Consider the following 23,871-nt stretch of genomic DNA (forward strand, 5'->3'; position numbering starts at 1 on the left):
ACAATATATGTCTAATTTAGGTGATAATTTATCGTAACTCGACGTCAGTAATAATAATCTGTAAATAATGACACGACCCAAGTTAACGTTAACCGTCAACGGATACCGAAAAGGAACATAAATGTTTGAGGGGAAAAAAAGGTTAGATGCGATAAGTAAAATTAGATTAGAATATTACTAGGTCGAAGGCAAATAAAATGAATTTACCTTTTGCGGTTCCCGAAAACCATGGAATCAAAATGTTTTCAAGGAAAAGCGTTTTACAAATAAATAAATGAATAAATAAATAAATAAAATATTCACTAAAACAAATGAACTTTGTACAGTCTATTAAATTGTTTTTGCTTGTAGTATATATTATGTTGACAATAATGTTTATAAATAAATTGGCCTTTGTAACTATTATTATTACTACTATTATCATTATTTGAATTAGTAAATACAGAACATAAAATGTATAATATTATTCATATTTAATATTTTGCATGACATATTATTTCATATTATATACCTAATCTAATACATTTTTAATAAAATAATGTGTTGATTAGATGTAACAGTAAAGTTGGAATTACCGTTGACGAAGTAAAACACGTCATAATCTAATATCCATTAAAGAGTTTAATCGCAAATTTTTATTTGAATATTTTATTTTTTTACGACAGCGAATTCATTTTAAATTTATAAATAATGTAGTATAATACAGTGCTATTCTTTATAAAATATTATATTATACTAAATACATCTTATATTATGTATAAATTGTACCCGAAGTCATGTGTTATTATTCGATGCATTAATGTACCTATATTGCCTATGTATTATGCCGTTCAACACTACGCGTATTGTACTAAACTACCTGGAGGAAAACATAACGTGTTAAAAATGTACTCTTCTCAGCACTGGTGGTAACCATTGGTGATCATTTATGACTTGCATCTAGTTAATTTATTAACACGTCATATCCATTTTCTAAAAACACATCGTTTTTTCGCTTAATGATTCGTCCGAGATTGGTAACTATTGATCACGTCACGTCTACGTTGAAAATGGAAGAGGCTCAAACTCCAATATACTACGGTCTGAAGGCGTTTATTTGAAAATTTAGCGTTTAAACGTGCTTACGGTTCGTTTTCAATCTTCATAGCAGTATTTTATTTTTTATTTTTGCCCTATTGGCGATGGTTGTCGACGAGGTCTTCGACCATGGAGCGGTGGTGGTGCAGCCAATTACGTCCCACTCATGTTGCGTCGACCACAACGTGGGTGCCGCTGTCGAATTCATAATCGTTGGTAAACTTTTTGAACCTAAGATTAAATTATAGTTTATAATACTAAGTCAAAAATATAGTATTATAGATTATTTAATATTATAGACGTCGAAGATATTAATTTTGTAATTTCTAAACATTGTCCGAGTTTAAGAAGTATTAATAATTAAATATTCCAACAGTGTATTTTAAATTAAAAAATGAAAAAGTTTCTCACCACATGAGAGTACGTGACATAAATATTATAAGTATAAAAACATGGTCTTTTATTAATTCAGTTGAAAAATCGTGAAGTTTTAATTTAAATGAATGCGTTATACCCACGAAATTACGAAATGTGAACAAGCTCGTACTTCGGTGAACATAACCATACACGATGAATCTGTTTGATTTGAAAATTTTATACTGACATAAGCATTTGATGTTTTGTTGTTTACTTGGGGCACACACCGTATATCTGCATTATCTATAAGACTGAAGGTTACCAGTAGAGACGTACACATAATAGCGTGTCTACACAAAAACCCATAACTCATAATTATATTGTCGTATCGTTTCGGTCGAAGCGCAACCTACACCCGCTGTCGCTGGGCTGAACTACAGACGGTCGTATGATAATATATAATAATAATAATATATATTATTAATACGGGGCTCCATACCGGGTAACCGCGAACAGCGGTATCTTGTTTTAAATATAATCCAATAAACCCGTTTTCGACGTGTAGATATGCTATTAACGAACGAGATTTCGCATGAATCATTTTATCCCATAAATGCTGTCAATGTTCTCCGGCAGTGGTGATCTCGGTTTTGCTCTCACCCTCCTAAGCACATCAATATAAATCGATTTTTCAAAGATAACTTTATCATTATTTCAAAATTACTAACCGCTTTGGAAACGTAATATTATAATATTATACAATATTTTGTATTCCGAAACAAATTTTTTTTTTTTTTTGCTAAAAACGTCATTGTATAAAAATCGAATTAAATACCACGATTAATATTGATTAGTTATGAGTTTATGACGCATGAATTATATGTATTTAAAGTTAAGACAAGCGGAGTAATAGACCGACCGGTTGAAGGTTGATAACTGTTAAATTATAATATATTTTAATATTGGTATGATTCTCGTTTAGGTAATTTAATATCTGTACTAATACAATATTGTTTAAAATAAGATTTTGACTGTTAATACAATTAAGTAAATATTTAATATTAAAATACAGAATTAAAAAATAGTATACGTTTTAGTTTATTGTATTCCTGGGAACGATTTCACTCTCGCACTCCACTAGAAACTTTTCCGGAAACGTTCTAGTTCAAGCCAACTCTATTTTGATGAGATATGTTTGAGGTAGAATGTGTTATTTTTCTCATGGTAATATTTAGGAACGATCGTACGTAGTTTACGCATCACTTAAGCTCATTTCGATCTTTTTTTAAGACAGTTGGGTTCGATTGTGGGTTATTCATCACTTCATGTAATGTATAACATCAGTTATACATCAACCGTTTACATTACGTCAAAGTCTCGTATTTTATTTTTAATAAACATTTAAACATATTTAAAAATAGAATTGAGAAACACGAAGAATAATATTAAATTATCAATTATTGAATATAGCTATTTTTATTTAAAAACATGAATGTATAAAAACGTTTAAATACTGTAAGATTAAACAATTTAAGTGTGAATATTTTTTTTTTTTGTAAGTGGACTTAGACTATTTAGATGATAAATTTTACGTCATGCATCAGATCACATTTTTAATTCTTCTTCAAGCTACTAAACATCCTATATTAACCACTACTGATTCGAATAAAAATCATAGTTAATAACGACTTATACGGATATTTAAATTTTTTATTCCAATATTTGAATACTCGAATATATCCAGCAGCTATTAAGTTTCAAATCTAAATCGAATTGTTAAGTTCTATTTTTAAATGACTTTTTAAAATTGCAGATTTTTGAATTTCTCCATAATTATACTCATGCCACTTCTTATGAGTACAAGCATCTATTTCATTGGATGTTTCATGTCAATTATATCATGTTATATTAATTATAACCCATAAGTTATCTTTTCTATTTCTTCTTTTTCATAACTTGCTCGATTTTTATTGGGATTTTAACACTATTTTATTTTCAATTAATTTTTATTTATATTCTATTTAGTAATTCACAACCTCTGTAAATTTCCGTCTTAACTGTTGTCGTGTATTGGCGTTTAATTAAAAAATATAAATAAATAATCGGAGACTATTGGTCAAAATTGTTTTTAGAGAGGATTCGTAAATGAGTAATAATAAAATGTTGATGTTATTACATTTATTATTAATTAGTTAGTGTTTTAAGTATACATACGTCGACGAAAGCACTTAATGATTTTGGTTTTTATAGGACGAGCATAGCTAGGTAAACTAAAGGTAGAGTGTTAATCTGAGATAAATTTTTGCAATCAGGGACGATGGGATTTAGGTATTATAGATAATTACAGCTGGACATTAAGCTTATTAAACTTTAAATATAGTAAAGATTGATTTGGTATTGTTGACTTTAAACCACTTTGTTTATCAGTTCTCCATTAGAGATAGATAGTTTTGTGGTCGGTGGAAGCTATAAAAGGGTCTTCGCTATTTGATAGTTTTGCTTTTACGTTTGCACAACCCGCAACTAATGTGTTAATATAATCGATTGGTTTAAAAGTATAAATATTTTAAAAAATTCAAGAGAACCTCGTAGAACTTCTTTGTAAAATATCAACTCTAAGATACGCTACTCCACTTATCTAAACTTTAAGTACTTAAAATTCATTACCAATTAACTATCAAGGTACTCATTCTCAAAAAATATTTTGCTTCAGAATATGTTATTAAAAATATGTAGTAATGTAGTATCATTCAAAATAGTAAAAACTTAATAAAACGATCACGATAAAAACTTAAAATGTATAATTTTTTAATACCAGGTTCTTTTTGTCGTCTTTAGTTATTATATTTAATCATGAATAATTCACCTGCTCCACGGCGTAGTGTGGTAAAAATGTGTTTTTTTTTTCACAATACTTATTTACGGTGCGAATTACTCAAGGCACGATGATTTTCAAAATATAATTTTATGATAGCATTATTATTATTATTATTATTACTATACAGTTTACTTAATAGGCATACGGTTAACAGTTATATAATATTATTGTTATAATTTGTTTCACACATTTTGTATTATTAATTATTGTTTTTTTTTTCTGTAAAAAAATTGCGCTATATTCGTATTAACTGGTGTTTTATTTTGATTTTTATAGCGCTATTTGTATGAAAACTATTATTAAAATAATTATTAACTGTAAATTAACCATAAAATCATTGATTATAATACAGGTAATATAATACATTGTATCTATCTAATAGTCTTTATCATCGGTGTTTGATGACATAAAATAACCCTAGGTTTCTTATATTTGACCGTAAAACTATGCAAAATTATGATTTGATTTAAATGACTTCGTCCATATTTATTTTAATATTTTCTATATGTATATATCGGAATATGAAATTAAAGTTTAGATTACTGTGTAGTTTATATAATATGCTTAAGCTTGAATGTTTAATACCACATCACAGTATTTTGAAATAAACCACAACCATCAAACGATTCGTGCTAAATAAAACTACTTTCATTTAGAATAGTATTAGTTATTTTATTTTACCTGAGTTCATTTCAATGATATTTTTTTAAATTTTTTATATTAAAATATGAATCTCAATAAAATTGTTTTTTAAAATAGAAATATTATGTAGATCATTTTATAAAAACAAATTATAAAGTTTTTATTGAAATATTGAACTCGTCAAAATTTCCAAGTATACGATTTTTGTTGTTTAATTATATTTCAATTTCGTTGATATAAAATTAAAATGTACACACCCATACACATTATAACAGTGTAGTTATGTTTCGTGGTAAGCAAGTATACTCATTTATACAAGTGTATACAAGAATAAAATAACACTTTTTTAAGCTACCACTGTGTATTTCGCTTGAAATTATGTTAATGTTTTTACCCCAGACAACTTTTCAGACACGTTTCTCTTGAATATTTTTATTTTTTTTTCTCTATTTAGATGTCCAAACATAAACTTTTTGGTCTACCATCAACCCAACACGTATAGAATTTCAAATTTATAGTAAGAAACGACGATTGAAAAGCTTTTTAGTCTAAAAATGTGTTTTTGGATTAAAATATATACACGCATTCGATGTACAAAACCAATATACACGCAGGTATTGATAAAATATTATGTGAATCGGTGTGTGTACAAACGTTTTCGATTGACTTGTTTACTGGAAAAAAATAGTACTAATAATTTGCGCGGTAAAAAGTATACTTAAATAAAGTGTACTTAGAACTATAAATAAATATGAATATCTGTACACATACTATAAGATATTACAAATTTAATATCAATTTTATTATGAAACATAAATACAATGCGTAAAATTCTAATAAAAATATTATTTTCATTTTTAATTATAAAGGGTGTAAGATGATATTGCATTAATTATACCACGCAACATTGTAATTGAATGTATTTAGCGATGATTTTAAGAAATCTACAATACGAAAAATATGACTACCCGGTGGTCGAAACTTTATTAATATCTGGAAAATTATAAAAACATGTAGACTATGCTTTTCTATATCAGTTGTTGCTTTATTTTATCAGATTCAGATTCAAACAATCAGCTAAAATAATTAAAATAAATAAAAATAAATTACAATTTTAGCGATATAATTTAAAAACTGTAATATAAAACACGAAAACATTGGAAAACGTTGTGAATAAAATACGACTTTCGTCATAAAAATAATGATCCGTGATTTAGGCATTTTATAATAACTTTTTTTTCGAAATAATTAATTCAACAGTACTTTTATAGACATGTCCGTAATTGAAAAATATGTTTACAACTACAATTTATTTCTTTTATTTGAATAAATATATATTCACGTGCCTTGTGCATAGTGTATATCATCTTGCATATAAAAGTGTAAAAGAAATAAACAAACAACAAATCGTGCTCGTCGCAACTTGTTTTCTTCTAAATGTTCTATTTTTTTTTTTGTATATAACTATTATTATAAATTGTTTTTATTGACGAGTTCGCGCAATATATATAAAACGTATTTCATCGTTTCGTGATCGCGCTGACGCATAATGTTGTTCAATGTGTATATCGATTTCGGCGACGCCTGCAGATAATATTCAGTGGCGGCGCCAGCATAATATAGGCTCAATTTTAACACACGCACATATATATAATTTTAAATATATTTATTATATTGGCTCCAGAGCTATAGAGGTTATAAAAAAAATCTATTATTTTAATAACGCTCATAAAACTAGCTACAGAATTACGAAAAAAAATTACAAGGGTAGTCGACGATCGTTTTTTCAGTATACTCAGAAAATTTGAAAAAGAAATAATTTTAATAACGATTAATAATTTTTAATGCATAAATGCATAATAATGCATAATAAATCAGAATTTAAAAATAAAAACCCATTTGTAATTTTTATATTTACGCGTGTTCACGGTGAACAGAAAGGATTTGTGAATAGCATAAAGGACTTATATATACTGAAAATTGAACCGTAATCTTTAATGCGTCAAAATACAATAACGATATTGTAATTTTATTATGATGTAGTTATGCGAGGTAAGCATTTTTCCCTTTACCTGTTAGCAGTTCTAACGATTAACGGTATGCGACTCGTGAAGTTTTTTCAATCCATCTGAAAAGTATGACGTATACTTACTAGCCATACGAGTATACTATCGCAACACGCATTGAATAATATTATTGCATTACTGTTTTCCTTGATATTTTGTAAAACTTTGGACTAAACCTGCAATGTCTTCATATCAACTCAAAATAGACCTAACTTGTTTTATATAAATTATATTATCAAATCTTTTTTAACTGAACGCACTTTCAGTGTTCGTGTTGAATCAGAGTTCATCTCACACAGATGAGCTACACCTACACGTTTAATTAGCTATGTGTTCGCATATTTATGCTTGGATCCCTCGAGAATCAATTAAAGCTTCTCTTATTCGTCTAAAGTGAATGAGACCTAATCAGTTCACCAAACACAATTTATTTAATTTGACAATTAATACAATATTATTATATTTTTGAATTAACGAAAATGTAAATACTATGCGAATAAATCACGTCTATTCAAACAAATTTAAATAAAAACTTTATGATAGTATATTACTCTAAACAATATCACGACGTGTTATAATATATCTTGCAGTTTTTGTTTGATACGATTAAAAATGTTGTAATAGAAAAATAGAAAAAAATGCTTTGAAAAAAATATTCCTGTATATATGTATCTACTACTATATGGATGTGTATATGGTAGTTACCGTCGTTATGATAATGATAATAATATGTAGACAAATAAAATCTCACAAATTGTGACAGAGATGACCGATAGTGATCGTTAAAAATAAGAAAAAATAAATAAAAAATAAATCGACAACAAAATAATCTTACGAGCTGGTTTATAAGCTTAACGCCGTCCGCTGTGGCGCCTTCTCACCGCTTCTGATGTTCTTATAATATCATTAATTATTATTATTATTATTATTATTATTATTATAAAATAAATTGGGGGATGTAATATACATTATTTTATCAACGGAACGGAAAAATCAAAATTTCTATCTATTTAAAAAAAAAAGAAACAAATAAAACAATTAATTTACATGATGTAATTTTTTGGAGCACAATTTTACTTTTAAAGTTACTTTACATTTTTTCGTTTATATTCTGAGTGGAGCGATGGATGTATTGATTTAACAATGATGTGTTATATTATGGATATGCACTAGGAAAGTTGTTGATAAAATACTTCGATTTTCAAAAATAGCGGTGGTTTTGGATAAAAAATTGAATATAGTTTGTACTTTAAAAAGTTCAAACTTAAAAGTTCCCAGTATTTATTTTTATAATTGGCAAAAACAAACAAAACATTAAGGAAAAACAGAAAATTGTATGCAAATTTAATTTCTGACAAAATCTACTTTGTTTTAATTTTATGTAGCGTAAAAGCGAATAACTGTAGATATTTGAAATCTTCATCAAATAATTATATTATCGTTTTTTAATTACTAAAAAATTTATAAATATTTCAGAATATTTAACTATTTTTGACCTATATATATAAGAAATTTTCAGTTTTTATTAGTTTTTTTTTCAAATGTCAATTAAAAATAACTTTTTGAGTAGAAATGCTTGAAAACTTAATATAAAGCTTCTAATAAGTTATTAATTTTTCAGATAAAACATTAAAAATCTTTAATCAAAATATTTTTTTATGGGCGTTTAAAGTTCGAATTTTGACAAAGTTCATAAACACTGTGAAAATTAGTAAATTATTTTTTAATTAGATATTTATGAAATTTTCGTTTTTATATTTAAGGTATAAAAACTAAATATAAGGCTTATTATTAATTTTTCAACTTATAAACGAAAAATAAATCTTCCAGAAAGCTAAATCAATTTTTTATGAGCATCTGAAGTTTAAATGTTTACGGCATTCGATATTCTTCTGTAAAATAATTATTTCCCTTCAAACAATTTTCGATATTTTATTGCATTTCAAAAAAAATAACATCAATAGATTACTACTTGAAATTTTCATCACATTTTCATTTTATCATTTTCGTTGTACGATAAAATTTTTAAATTTCTTAACTCTTTTGTGTTGTATAAGTTTTAATGTGATAAAAATATATATTATAATAATAATTAAATATTAATACTCGTAGTATAATAAATTCAATATTACCGAAAAGAATTATATCAACCAACTATAGTATTAAAAGTAAAATACACGTTGTTGACTTTAATAGCTGTATTAAAAAAAAAAAAAAAACATATCACTTTATGATCTAAGCTTATGACTCAAAATCGTTTATTGTATACAATAATAGTACACTATTGAGTTCAATTTTAACTAACCTACTATAGTGACCCACTACACACCAGAACAGTAACTATTTACCTACCCGTTTTTAGTTTTAAATACAATCATTGTATACCCTGGAGAAATTAACCATTTTTAGTAAAATTATTTTATAAGTGTGTATTTCGTCATAAAGACCAAAGACCAGACCGAAATAATTTATGGCTTATTCGTGTATAATAAAATCATCATAATATTATAATTTATAACACTGCCGGCGTTGAGTAACTCCAACCAGAGACTCAATGACCGCAATAGTTCACAATGATATTACGCGTATTTATGTATTATAATACCGATTCGCATATTATAATATATAGTCTCTGTCTATTCGTTCGTCCATCTCCGGTTTCGACGAGCGTGATGGCATTCGGATTGCGTGTCCCAACATTGCCAGTCTGTCTTGTATTATATATTTCCATTTGACCTACCACGTGACTTGCGTTCTTATACATAATATACCTTACATCTTTGCCTTTAGTAGAATGGGCGAAATGGTTGTGTGAGGGAGGTGATAGTTTGCTGGGAAAACTCTGCAGTGGACTACATGTACTAAAACTTATTACCTCTCTCTCTCTCTCTCTCTCTCTCTCTCTCTATATATATATATATATATACGTTTATACATCCAATCACTTCCGCTGCTGTGTCCTATATTTACTTAAGTTTATTGTCTGATAAGTAGTTTTTTTTTTCATCTGATGATGTGCCACATCTTTAAAAACAGCTATAGCAAATGTTCTCTCTCTTATTTTCTCATATACACATACACACTTTCTCTCTCAACGTCTATATTTATATGTATGTATACAATGAAGATAGTCTATATTTCTTACTACGGGAACTCGGAGAATTAAGACCATCATTCATCACTGTATACATATTATCGTATACAATAAACAAGGTGGGTCACGGTTAGAGGGAAAAACAGATATACATAATTTAGGATATTTTGGACGAACGAAAATTGTATTTGTATTTTCTGATCGGAAAAGAAGTTTCATTCCAAGTTATAAATTTAACATTGAGATATGATATCTATCTGATTCGTTGCACGTCAGCCAGGTTAGGTTGCATTTTAACAGTTGGTCCAAAAAATTTGAGTGAACGCGCTAAAGTAAGACTTCATCAATTTATGCAGTTTATGCTTTATAAATGACACTCCAAAGCTCTGTGGTATAAAGTATTAGCAAATAGGTATAGGTGTAATCGGAACTAGAATAGATTCTTTAGTTGGCATGTGACATAACGCAGCGTTTAGTAGTAATGATAATTTATTAACTAAATTTATCGGTAAGCATAAATGACGTCTTCCGTAGACTTGATCCGAGGGAATCCAAATCTGGATATAAAAATACTCGTCAAACGTTTACAACTTTTCGAAACGTTTAGGAATATTTCTAAGAGCCATAGCAGCCTCTCACATTCTGCAATCTATATCTGTTATACTATATCTACCTACCGGTAGTATATAGAAGTGATACTATTAACGCCTATAGTGGTTTTTATTATTGTGTTATAATAATATCACACTGCCAAAATATTTATTTTTAATTTTTTTTTTCTTTGTATTAACGAAATTACTTATAAATTGAACTGAAAATATTAAGAGATTCCACTGGGCTTACATATTTTAATAGTTTCAATATACGATTTATTCGTACTATTAATTCGAATTATCCAACTCAAAATAAACCATTTATTATTTAAAATTTAAAGTTCTTAGAATATCATTCTAATCGCTTTGAACACAAATTGTATAGAAAAGACTACGATAAGATCACAATAATCAAGTACAAAATACTTTTTCTACACTGGGATTGTTTAAGTGAACACACAGCCGCGATTCTCAGATTGTATTGTCTTTCAAGAGCGCTACTGTCGATAATATTTACACTCAGATTCTCTCTCTCGTCGATTTATATAATAATATTATATAAATGGAATACGACGCAGAAGTCTGACCAGATAGTTTTTTCATTAATTATTTTTATCTGTATAAACATTTGTGCGCGAGTGTGTGTGTAATAATATCGACAAACGCTCATCGCCGTCGCTGGTTTTCAAACGTATCATCGAAACGCCACTTAAAGTGTGCTCAATACACACATTATATTATTATATATGATATTATATACGACATAGTACGTATGTCATATAAAACGTATATTTATATACGTATATACGTGTGTGTGTATTTGTGCGATAACGTTTTTGTCAATACTCCTCTGTCGCACACGCTCGACCGGATCGTGCGATTTGTTTGTCTGAAGTTTGAAACGTACATTTTTGTCGTTATGAAAACAGAATAATCTTCTTAAATTTTTATTTTTATTTTTCTCATTATTACTTGTTTCTGCAGCGTATTGTCAGAAACCATATGTTTTTTCCATCCATCGATGATATAATGTCTTTTAGAGTATTCAAGCGTTTTTAAGTGATAGTGTGTGAGAGAGAGGAAGATAGAGAGAGGAGAGGGATAATAAAATATACACTGGCAAATTTTTTTAGAAAGCATTTAAGTATTTATATTGTATTAACTTGCTCTAAAACTTTTGGAGAACGCGAAATTGATTTCCACCTAAACTTGCGTTGTTTGACTGATACCTTTTGTTAACACAGTTCTATGCGGTGACGAGTATAATAATAATAATAATACACAATAGAAGGATTCTGTATAAATGCTTAATGCTTAATTCTGTATTATGTACACTCTATGAGAGTAATGCGATCCACAGTTATTCGAAAATATTCCAATAATATGTGGAAAATATGTACTTATATAAATTATAATTTATTAAATTATTCTCAAAAACACTATGCAAACCGCAAAAATTTAACGAATTCATAAAAAACGCATTTATGTATGACATTATAATACGTTAAAACATAGTTAAACCTGGGCCTCCACACACGTTATTTCAGTGAGGTTCAGTTATCTGTAAAAATATTTATAATAAAAACACGAAACAATAAAATTATTATTACAATGTTGAATAATATAATAAATATTGCATAAGCAAACTATTTTTTTAATTAATACTTTTATTCATTTTTTGTTCAATCCATGCTTTGTTAATATTTTCTGTTACACCTAGAATTCGTCAAAACAATTGCAGCCGTATTATATATTTTCGGATAACTATTATAATCTACTCAGGTATTAATTTTGAATATGATTTGTCATTTAAAACTAATTATAAGTTAATAACAAATAAATAATATAAGAATATAAGATGCTTGATTTCATTAATAGAAAATAGAAATACTCAAAATTGTTATAGTTTATATTTCTTGAAATTTTGTATTGTTCTCTTTTACGTTCTTCTTTAGAATTTGGCTCATTAATTTGATTACAAAATTTATTAACTTAAATCTTTGATCTTCAAGTTGCTCAATACACATTTTCATAGAAAGTAGAATTTATCAGTAATATTCTTATATCCATTGAAGCTTATGAATAATTGTTCAGTATTTAATTGGCATACATTTTTTGTATTTTAGAAGACAATTGGCAAATATAATATTTGCATATTATTTAATTAATGGGAATATTGATTGTACATATATTTTATTGGTACAATTATGTCTACGCGCTCTTTCATATTTTTAGAAATAATAATATTAGTAAAGAATTATTTGTTTTCCCTTATTTTTTAAAAATTCTGATGCTAGATAATTTTTCTCTCCTGCTTTAACCATAGCTAATATAATGGCCTCCTCGTTAGATTTTTCGTCAAATCGTGACAGTTTTAAATTCAATGTTTTTCATATTTAATTATACTATAAAGAACCTCGGTCCGTTAAACTGTTTATGAATAAATAAATAATAAGATCGTGTATAACAGTATTATAATGTTTTAATACTGGCCATCTGGCCACTAGATACGGTCGATTCACACGTTGAATTCATTATAGTCCAATTAATGCACTAGGAAATTTCTTATGAATATAGAGACGAAATTAGTTTTAATATTATATTTTCAACAGAATAATAATATATTACGATTTATTACAACACGAGTATTATAGTTCATAGTTGAAATATTTTATTAATATGCATACGAATAACGTTTATGAAATATTCAAAGAACATATACCTATTATTATTATTTTTATGTCATTAAACAATGTTGTATTGCATAGTATTAAATCGAACAAATGGTTTTTTTTTTTTTTTTTTTATGCACCTGATGGGGTTGTGGAAAAAAAATAATGAGTTTTCAGATTTTGGGATAGTGTTGAAAAGCTTTTGTAGTGACTGAGAAATATATTAAAATATAACTATCCTCATACATAATACTTGTACTCTGAAAAATATGATCAGAAAGAAATGCGAAACCCGTGTCAAGAGACCACGACATCTTAACATAAAAGTGAAATTATTATTTTTTTACTCCGATTTGAATATGTTCAACTTTTTCACAAAACTTATATCCCAGAATATTTAATGTTTGTTTATAATACGATATTACTACCAAGGTGTCAATATTTATAGCTTCAGTAGTTCTATTTAAGTCACAAAACACAAGTTTCAAGCTGTCAAGAGATTTTTTTTTTTGAACCATAACGTTTTATAATGGTTTATGAGTTAATAGTTCTGTTTATTTATTAGCGCAAGTATACCTATATTATAATTATATATTTTGACAGTGGTAAGCGGTGTTTTAAATTTTATTTTCGTTATTATTTATACTTAGATATTAATACATATATTATAGACTTGGTAATAAAAAAAAAAAAAAAAACATTGGACAAATAAAACAGCAATTCAAAATTATGTTTGATAAATATTAGTTAGAAAATCATAATGTTTACAATAAATAACACTTTAGCAAGAGACTAAATATACTCATGTTTTTTCATCCTGAAACAAGAACCAATAAAATAATAACTTATTATCATCAATGTCGAATGAAAACGACAAAACGAAGATGTTTCGGTAACAGCTTAAATAAAATGTAAGGAACACTGGGTGTATCTTCGTGATTCGTCCTAAATATTATAGTTAGCCGTTGCTTTACTGAGAAGTATGAAATATCATATGAGGAATTCGATTGGTCATAAAGAAAAAAAATGTAATGTTCGTGACGGAAACGAACAAAATGGGAATAGAAAAAAAAACTAAATAATGTTCGTTGCGGAATATGAGACAAAAAAATATATGTTTTCATCACCAAAATATTTTTATTGAGTTTTGTTGATAGATTTAACGCATTATAATCTAATTTTTGAAAAATTTTGAGTTATAATAAGACATATAATTTAATTACATTTATAATTATTATTATTTTTGTCAAAATCCTTAAGAATTTGGAATTAAAAAGGTAGAAATGTAGGCAAGTGGATAGCGCTCTGCTCAGGTCTGGATGGGACCGTCGAGTTATCGAGAGTCTCTATGTCGATTAGGCCCTATAATGGGTGTGTTAAATTTATATTCAATGATTTATCATTGAATAAAAAAACGATTCCGAACGAAGACGGCCTGACAGCCTATATCACTTATTGTTTTTGATATTATTTTTTTATTATTATAACTATTAAAGTTATTTATTTATTTTACTTTTAATATCACGGCTTGTTGATTTAATTTTTTCCAAAAACATTGAATTTATTATATTTTTAGAATTTAATTATTTTAATAAATATTTTTATTTTGTATAATATTATATTATTATTATTATTAACTGTTGAGTTTATAACATCTTACTGTAAATTCTGCAACACTGTGTGAATAGTGCGAATAAGTACATAGAATAAATAGATATCTAAAAATCAATTTACATATTTTGAAATGTCATTTCATTCAGTAAAATTCAAAATATACGGCAACGTTTAACGTCCCTACGTATAATGTTTTTGAGTTATAACAAAATAATAAAATAAAAGAAAGAACATCATACCAGATTATAATTAGCGGATCAGTGATATGGGAACCACTGATACACCGATCGGGCCAAGCGGTGGAAATTTAACACTTCTTATTTATATTATATTATCGTTTGAAATACATAGAACACGTGTCCATTACAGTATTTTCGTGATAAACATACTCAATATTTATAAATGAGATTTCTCTCACGTTCACACTTGTTACGATCACTGAACCCAAACTTTTATTTCAGAACATTGAAAAAATTCCATTCTGAGCCTACGTTGAAAATAAAATGCGGTCCGTTGGATATAAGTCTAATGTAATTCCGTTAAACCATTGGATTACTTAAAGAACTTTGAAATATTTTCATCTAAGCAAAAAAAAATAAAAACATTAATGGTTTTTTTTTTCATCAAATAAAATAAAAACATTATTCTTCACTTCTTTAGTAAGTTTTAGTTTTCGGTGGTCCAATGTTGTCATAGAAGAGTATCCTTTCGTGAATAATATTTTCATGACAAAAAAAAGATATGTTTTATTTTTCCATACCATAATTTATTCAGTGAGCGGAAGTGACACAATGTCACACCCACATACAAACTATATACTCCGTATAACATATTATATTATAATATATTGTTCTAAAATATTAAATCCTAAACGGGGAGCAATTAATATAATCGTAAGAGATGTATAGGGCGATTTGCTATGCATACCTACCCCTATTTTTTTCCTTTATCTCGATGATAAAACAAACTTCCATTTTTTTAAATCTGAAAAGATTTAGAAAAACCTTGCGTTGTAACAATGAATACCACGTAAATATTAGAAAAATGTTGTCTTGATTAGTAGGGATAAGGCGGGCAATATGATACTAATATTTTTAGTTTATGCAGTAATTTTCCTCCCGAACGCAGTTAACATAAATAACTAAGTGTGCAAACCTATCGGGTATTCAAATATTGAACCTTTTTGTGTTTTTTATTTTTTGATAACTAACAACTTAGTATTAAGTAATTTTTAGGTATTTGAAAAGAAAACCTAATGTAACTAATTTTTCAGTTATCGGTTGCGAATCGATTTTAAAGACATGAATGAGCATACTGCAGTTTAAATATAAATATATACGAAAGAAACCGTATTATGCTTGTAGACGAGCTTCGTAACTGATGCTGTGGGCTACAAATATCTGAACATAATTATACGAATTATATTATAATAAAGCTAGTACAATATTTAATAGGTACATACAATTTTATTGAAAATTTTAAATTTGCATTTATATCATGTTGATCGAGTAGCTATTTTACGTATATAAAAAAAAAAATATGAAATAAAATCAAACTTTATATTTGCTAATATAACTATGATTTAATTTAATATTTAATTGACAGAAAACGTGTTTAACAACTTACTCTAGCTATTACATTACACAATATCAGTAATCTATATTATGCTATGGTCTGTAATCCTTTAATATCATTATTTTTTAATTTTTTTTTAATAAAAAGCTCGTTGAATCTACGACGAAGAAAAATCATTCATTTCACGATATGCTTTTACTGTGTTTTTTTTTATTTTTACGAGCATTATATTTTTTATCTCGTGTTCTAATTGTAAAATATTGTATCAGTTTGATTGTCTGATTTCTCTCTTGGATTTTTTTTCCCGGTGTTTACTCTTAAGCCACCAAATGAATTTACGTCTATGCTGCTTTTTTTAAACTGCATTATTATTTTTTTATCATTATAGTTTATGGGGAAGCTATTGGTTATATACAAAGATATGTTTTATTTATCTTAGAAAACGATTCTTATTTGGTCATTAAAATGTTTTATAATACCTTATAAATTGATTGAAAATCATACAACTATTGTACTTTAAGTAGTATTGTTACATACACTTTTTTAATTTCTTAATAATTACAAAAACATATTACAAAATATGCAGAGAAATTATGAAGACACGATATTAAAAATTTGCGGAGTATACCCATATATCACTCCACTGATTTCTATGCATATATACTGTAAATACTTATAATTCATTAATAAATCTTTTGAAATTCGATTTTAAATTCTAAGTGATTTGATAAATATATTGGAAATACATTGATGAGTGTTTTTTAATTTCAAAATTTTTTATTATTTTATTTTAACTATTACTTTTTGAAGTAATATAAATACTTCAAAATTATACTACTTTGAGAAAAGTTTCTTTATTGAATTGCAATTTAGTAATATTTTAAGTTGGTGTTAAACTTAATCACAATTTTCAAAGCAATTGTGGTAAGTAGTGAGAAATATTGAAAACGGGTATTTAATTAATAACTGCAATATTAACTATTAAATAAATATTTATTTTATATTAATATAATCTAAACATTACATTATTTTCAAAATAGTTTGGTAAAATCTTGAAAATTTACGAATCACTTTATACTTTAACATTTTAAATACTTTGAATTTTAAAATATTGTCCAAGTTCATAATAAGTTTTTCTAATTAGAATTTTAAAAAAATTTATCGTAAAGTCAAAATATTCATAACGTTTTAGTGATTGTCTAAAAATAAAATGTTGTTATTATTTAATTTATTCCATAAAAAAAGTTTATTATTAAACGATTTTAGTTATTTTATTGTAATTCAAAAAGCGTCTGGTAATCGTAAAAAATTTATAAAATAATTATAATAATTGTTTATTCTACTGGCAATAAATGAATTGTTACAATTAATTAATATAGATATTAGATATATGACATAAAAGTTCTCAAAATGTACAAGCTAGAACAAACACTAAGTATATTATAAAATAAAAATATTACATATTATTAATTTATTACCTATTTTTTTATGAAATGTGACTAATGAAAAAGAGAAAAAGTCAACATTAGAAACAAGTTTTTTGTACAAAGCTATATTTTTTTAAATAAAAATGTTTTTAAGTAATTTGTTCTGTATGGCAAGACAAATTTGTGAGTAGTTCAATTATTATAAGGTGAAATGTTAAATAGATTATTTTGTTATGAATAAGGGTTATCGAATATAAACAAAATAAATGTCAGCTAATTCATGTTTCACTAGAATGGGAAGATTAAAAAAGAACTTTATTGACGTTCAATCGTATTGGTTAATAGTTAAGTTGAATTTGTACGCTATGAACTTTAAAAATCGGTTTTGAACACATTCAATAACAAAAATGTTGGATTTAGTAGAAGGGCTCCAAAAGATGATTATACTTTAAGACGGATCTAACTAAGGTGCATAAAAAATCATCTTAAATCATTCCAAATCTTTAAAATCAGATGTGATTAGGTTAAATAACAAAGCCTATTACACAGAAACATTTGATAAAATACGTCAATATAATTTAAATTACAGTTTTTTTTGTACAAAATATTTTAATTGATTTTGATTAGGCATTTGAAGTTTTTGAATGTTGAACATCTTTAAGTATTTTGTCAAATCTGAAAACTTAATTCAAAAATTTTCATTAGTTGTTCTAATAGAAATTTGAATTCATTGTAAATACGTAAAAAATATAATTTTTTTTATAAGAGCTTGAAGTAGAAATATTGACAATATTTAATATTAGTCAAATTTATGAACGCTTTTGTTACGTATCTATTTTCATGTAATTTTGTAGTCAAAAATATTAAAAATGTTTTATTTTAATAACTTATGTTTAAAAAATTGGAAACAAGATTGTTCATAATTATTGTACTTAAAACTATTTTAGAATATTTTAAATTCTAATGTACAATTTTTTTTTTTTTAGGCATTTAAAGTTTAAATTTGAAAATATTTAATGTTCAAATAAAAAATCATTGTGGTTATTTTGTTGTAATTCATTTAAAAAAAAAAGTTTATATTTTTTTTTATAGGAACCTGAAGCTTTTTGCAGTATGTTAATTGTTATTTTTAATATGGCACTTAAAAGATGTTAAAATTACTTAAGTTATTTATATGACGAACCTATTCATAACATTCTTTGGTTTCTATATCAGTATTGGCTTAAAAATTAATAACAATAATAATGTATGTTTAAATATAAAATAATATAATAATTTATAATTCATAAAACTATGTTTTCAGAATCATTTTTTTTATAAGTCTGATTTATTATTTAATTCAAGTTTAACTTATTCATTATAGTGACCTACTTGATTACGTGGTACAATAAACACTTACTGTTTATAGCAGAAAGTTCCCAGGTATTTGATTTATTGAAATTTCAGAAAAATGTTTTGCTTAAGAATATGAAATTAAAATTGTATGTTTTAATTAGTAAATATTATGGATATCGAGTGAATTACCTACTATATTTTTGAAATAATTTACCTTTTAATATCTAGTAACTACAATAGTAATGAAAATATTATTTTTAAGTTTCATAATTTTAACACATAAACTGTGCAGGTATGTAACTGTGTTTAAATATTTAAATCAAGGGAGTATATTTATGCATGATACATTTCTTTTCGTACTATGATCAAATAATTTAAATTTTTTCTTGTATATGGGTAAAAAATGTGCTTTATTATTTCGTACTGCAACACAGATGCAACTTATTAGCATCGATACAGACTGCAATACAATGTTATACTTTTATTTAAATCCTAGTTACTGTCTGATCTGAACAAAATCAGGATGAATGATAAAATAAATCTGACCGATTGATACAAACGTTACATCGAATTTGCTCTACCAATGAAAAAAATATTTTCTGCGAACAGAAATTTTTCGATCGTTAATGGATTAATAAAACGTTGTTAAAGAAATGAAGACCGATGTGTTTAACATTTTTTCGATATTTTAAGCCGAACAGAAAACACAAATTTATTTTATACACATATATAATATATATACTTAATACTTACTGTAACTTATAATTTAGATAACATCTAATCTATTATGTTAAATTGCCAAATTATGATATTTAAATTATATATTCTGTGTATTGAGCTTTATTTTTGACAAATATTCAATATAAAAAGATTATATGTATAATTAAAAATTATTGTGCACTTATACGTCATATATTAAGTATATATTATTATTATACACATCGCATTATGTTTCTTAAAAAAAAAATTAAAAATTAAAATGTGTTTTAATATACTTTACAATATGTAAATATTAACATTTATAATGTATACCTTCCTAATATACAGTCAAAATGGACTTGCTTTTATAATGTATTACTACATCAGTGATTTAGGGTTTGTTGTTGAACAATAGAAAATTGAAAACAATATCTAAAAATCGTGCGACATTCAACAAAGAAAAATTGATGTATATGTTATACAATGAAATACTAAAATCAATGTTTGTGAATAGTTTTCGCATATAAAACATTTAAACATAATATTTTTATTAAATTTGAGTTAATTACATCATATTAAAATGACTATTTTAGTTACCAAAAAAATATGTTTAATATCAGTTTGAATTTCCATCAATATGATTCCTTATTCATTATTATTTAATAGGTCTATTTGGACTTTAAAAGTTATTTGAATTTTTAACCAATGAAAAGTATAACTCGATGATATATTATTATATACACAATGGGTATACACGTATTACTAGTTTCAAAATCTAAATTTTTTTGAGATTTAAAATTACCTATTTATCTAGATAAATCTTTTCTATATGCAATATCGTGATATATGTAATTAATTGATGACCTTTGGAGTAATTCAATTTATATAGTTTATAATATTTACTATAATAGAACATAATATGATTATTTTAAAGGTAAAAAATAATTTTCTGGAATCATCCTTTATAACATTATTTGTTTAATACTTATAACATTTATTGTTTTATAAAAAATAATTTGTATTTCTTTAAACTTATTTTACTTCTTCGTACCTATCAATAAATAGCGACATGTGATTTTTATAGAAATAATTAGAGTAACTTACCCGTTTTAGTAAATAAACTCGAGTGCTCGACGTAATATACTAATTAACAATCAATACTATTAATACTATTACACAAAGTGGCTTATTCATAAGTGTTTGAGAATATCCTCTACAGCTTATAGTAGCATGTATTATCATGTTCTGTTTATTTTGACAAGCCTGAAAGAACTAAAGCCCAGAACTTACTTGGATCATACTTCGATTAGGTATATTAAGGTTTACCTATTAACATTGTAAAGTTACTAACAATTAGTTGAGATTTAAAGTTTAAAATTTAGAATTCCTTTATTTCCAAGAATTCGTTTAATACGTGGTATACTAAAATCTTTATGTTTGTTATTATTAATATTTTCTTACTTATTAGTTGTTATACGTTATAATAAATTTAAAAATGATAAATTTAAATTTATATTATTAAATATATTAATATATACAATACAAATATGAGTACTTTATACACTAAAAAGGTAATAGATATTATAAAACTATGATACACTATAATACTCGTATTAAATTATGAATATTTAGTAACTTCTTACCTAGTATAATAACATAAAAATAATAAATAATATATATTTCACCTTTCATAAACATAAAATAATACAATCCTACCTTAGATAAACTAATAAATAGTTAGATAAATTATAAAACTGATCATAAAAATAACTAAAAAGTACTTATAGCAGCGTTTCTTAAACTGTGGGTCGCGAGAAGTTTTTTTAATTATACAGATTGTAAGAAATGTATGTATTTTTAAATTGTATAAAACTATAGAGTATAGAATATAGAACTATAATAGAAGTATAAGGTAACATAACTTTTGGCAATGGTGGGCATCAAAAACAAACACAGAAACAAGTTCCAATTATCGCATTCCTTGCGTTTGAAAGTATCTAAAATTGACATCGATGTTGGTGCTGCTATCAAAAATAGCAGGAAACAAACACATTAATCCCATACGCCTAATTATTAATTAAGTATTATATTATTATTATAAGTATATTATTAAAACTATTATTATTATTATAAGTATATTATTACAATTTTATTATTATATAAATAAGTAATAAAAAAATTTGTTTTTTAAAATAACTTTTTTGATTCTGTAAATGTAAAACAATGGGGGTTGCGATAGATTTTTGGAAGAAAATTTGAATCGCGGTCCTAAAAAGATTGAGAACCACTGACCTATAGAATACTATTTTATACACTCTTCACTAGATCATATGCATTTGCACACGTTTCTCAACATTTAAATAAGCATTTGAAGTTTAAATATTATCATCAATATTTGTATGTCTGTAAATTATGGTATAATATAATCACAAATATATATATAAATAATATATTTTTAAACAATTTAGTTTTAGTTAATGAATTAAAAAACTAGATTTTTTGATTCGCTTAAGCATTAACTATATACAATGAATGGGACATTTATTCTATAACCATTATTTCAATTTAATTAATGTAAATTAAAATTAATCTGGTTTAAATATAAGTATTATTATTTAATTTATTTATTATATATTATGTATTTACTTGATTTCCAATAAAAAAGTAGTATCCTCGCATGTTCCATCAAAGTTTATAAGGTTCTAGCATTCTAGTACTCTATAAATTATAGTTATCCAGCTAGTTCCGCTCATAAACGTGTCTGCTCATATTACTAATGAAAGAATATTAATTATTTTTAAACTGTTTTATGACATCATAAAGTTTTAATTATTAATATAGAGATTGAATATGGATGAAGTCGTAAACAAAAGTAACACCTCGCTAATCTGAAGTTCCAACATTTATTTCCCAGCTTAGGTGCTTTTCTGCGTTTAACACGCTTACACGAAACTGAACGAATCTAACGCAAAGTTTTTCCATTTCAAAATAAATAGACGTTATTTACGTTATTTTTTACTAGGTAATGATAACATTTACATCCATTGACTGATCATCGTAAATGCAATCACGTTACTATAACGTTGTATACCAGGATTTGGAAAGGCTACTCAAGCTGTGATGATCAGTAAACGAAAAACTCTAATTTTATTAAATCAATACTTTTTATGTATATTTTGTTTAGTGATTGGTTTGAAAAAAAAAAAAAAATTTAACAAGTTTTACCTATGTAATAAATTCTACAAATTATGTTTTCATTGAATACAAAATAAACGAAGTTACAAGTACATTTTTTAAAAATTTTAATAGCTATATTAAATATATTCAATAGCTGTATGTTGATTGCCCTTTCATGGAAACATTTTTAACCTTCATTATGTTGATGATATTATTGAACGTTTAATACCGTGTTTATGCATTGGCAATGTACAAAGCACGCTCTTAAAAAAATATACTTCTATTATATTGTTTTTATACATAGAATTATTTACTGATCAATTTCAAATGAGTGGTTTACGAATGACAGTCGTTTAAAGTTTTGGTGGAAGAATATGTTTGATGACGTAGAAATAATTGGAAAGATAGAGAAATGTTTTTGCCCACCCATCTCTGTAAACTTTTAACAACAATAATGGTAATACAAAAATCAACTGCGAGACATATGAAAAAAAAAATACTTACATAAAAACCTAACTTAACAATAAACTTTGGCAAATAATGAGAGCTTCCGCTTAAAAATCGAAATCTGGTATCGTTACAGAACAAAGATTGGCTCTTTGAGTAGTAATTTTTTTTTAGCGGAAACGTGTTGTAGACAGTTGTAGTTATTGGTGTACTCGGAC

This window comes from Melanaphis sacchari, unplaced genomic scaffold (genome assembly GCF_002803265.2).
Source record: "Melanaphis sacchari strain LSU unplaced genomic scaffold, SCAv2.0 Contig12_pilon_pilon, whole genome shotgun sequence".
Classification (NCBI taxonomy): Eukaryota; Metazoa; Arthropoda; class Insecta; order Hemiptera; family Aphididae; genus Melanaphis; species Melanaphis sacchari.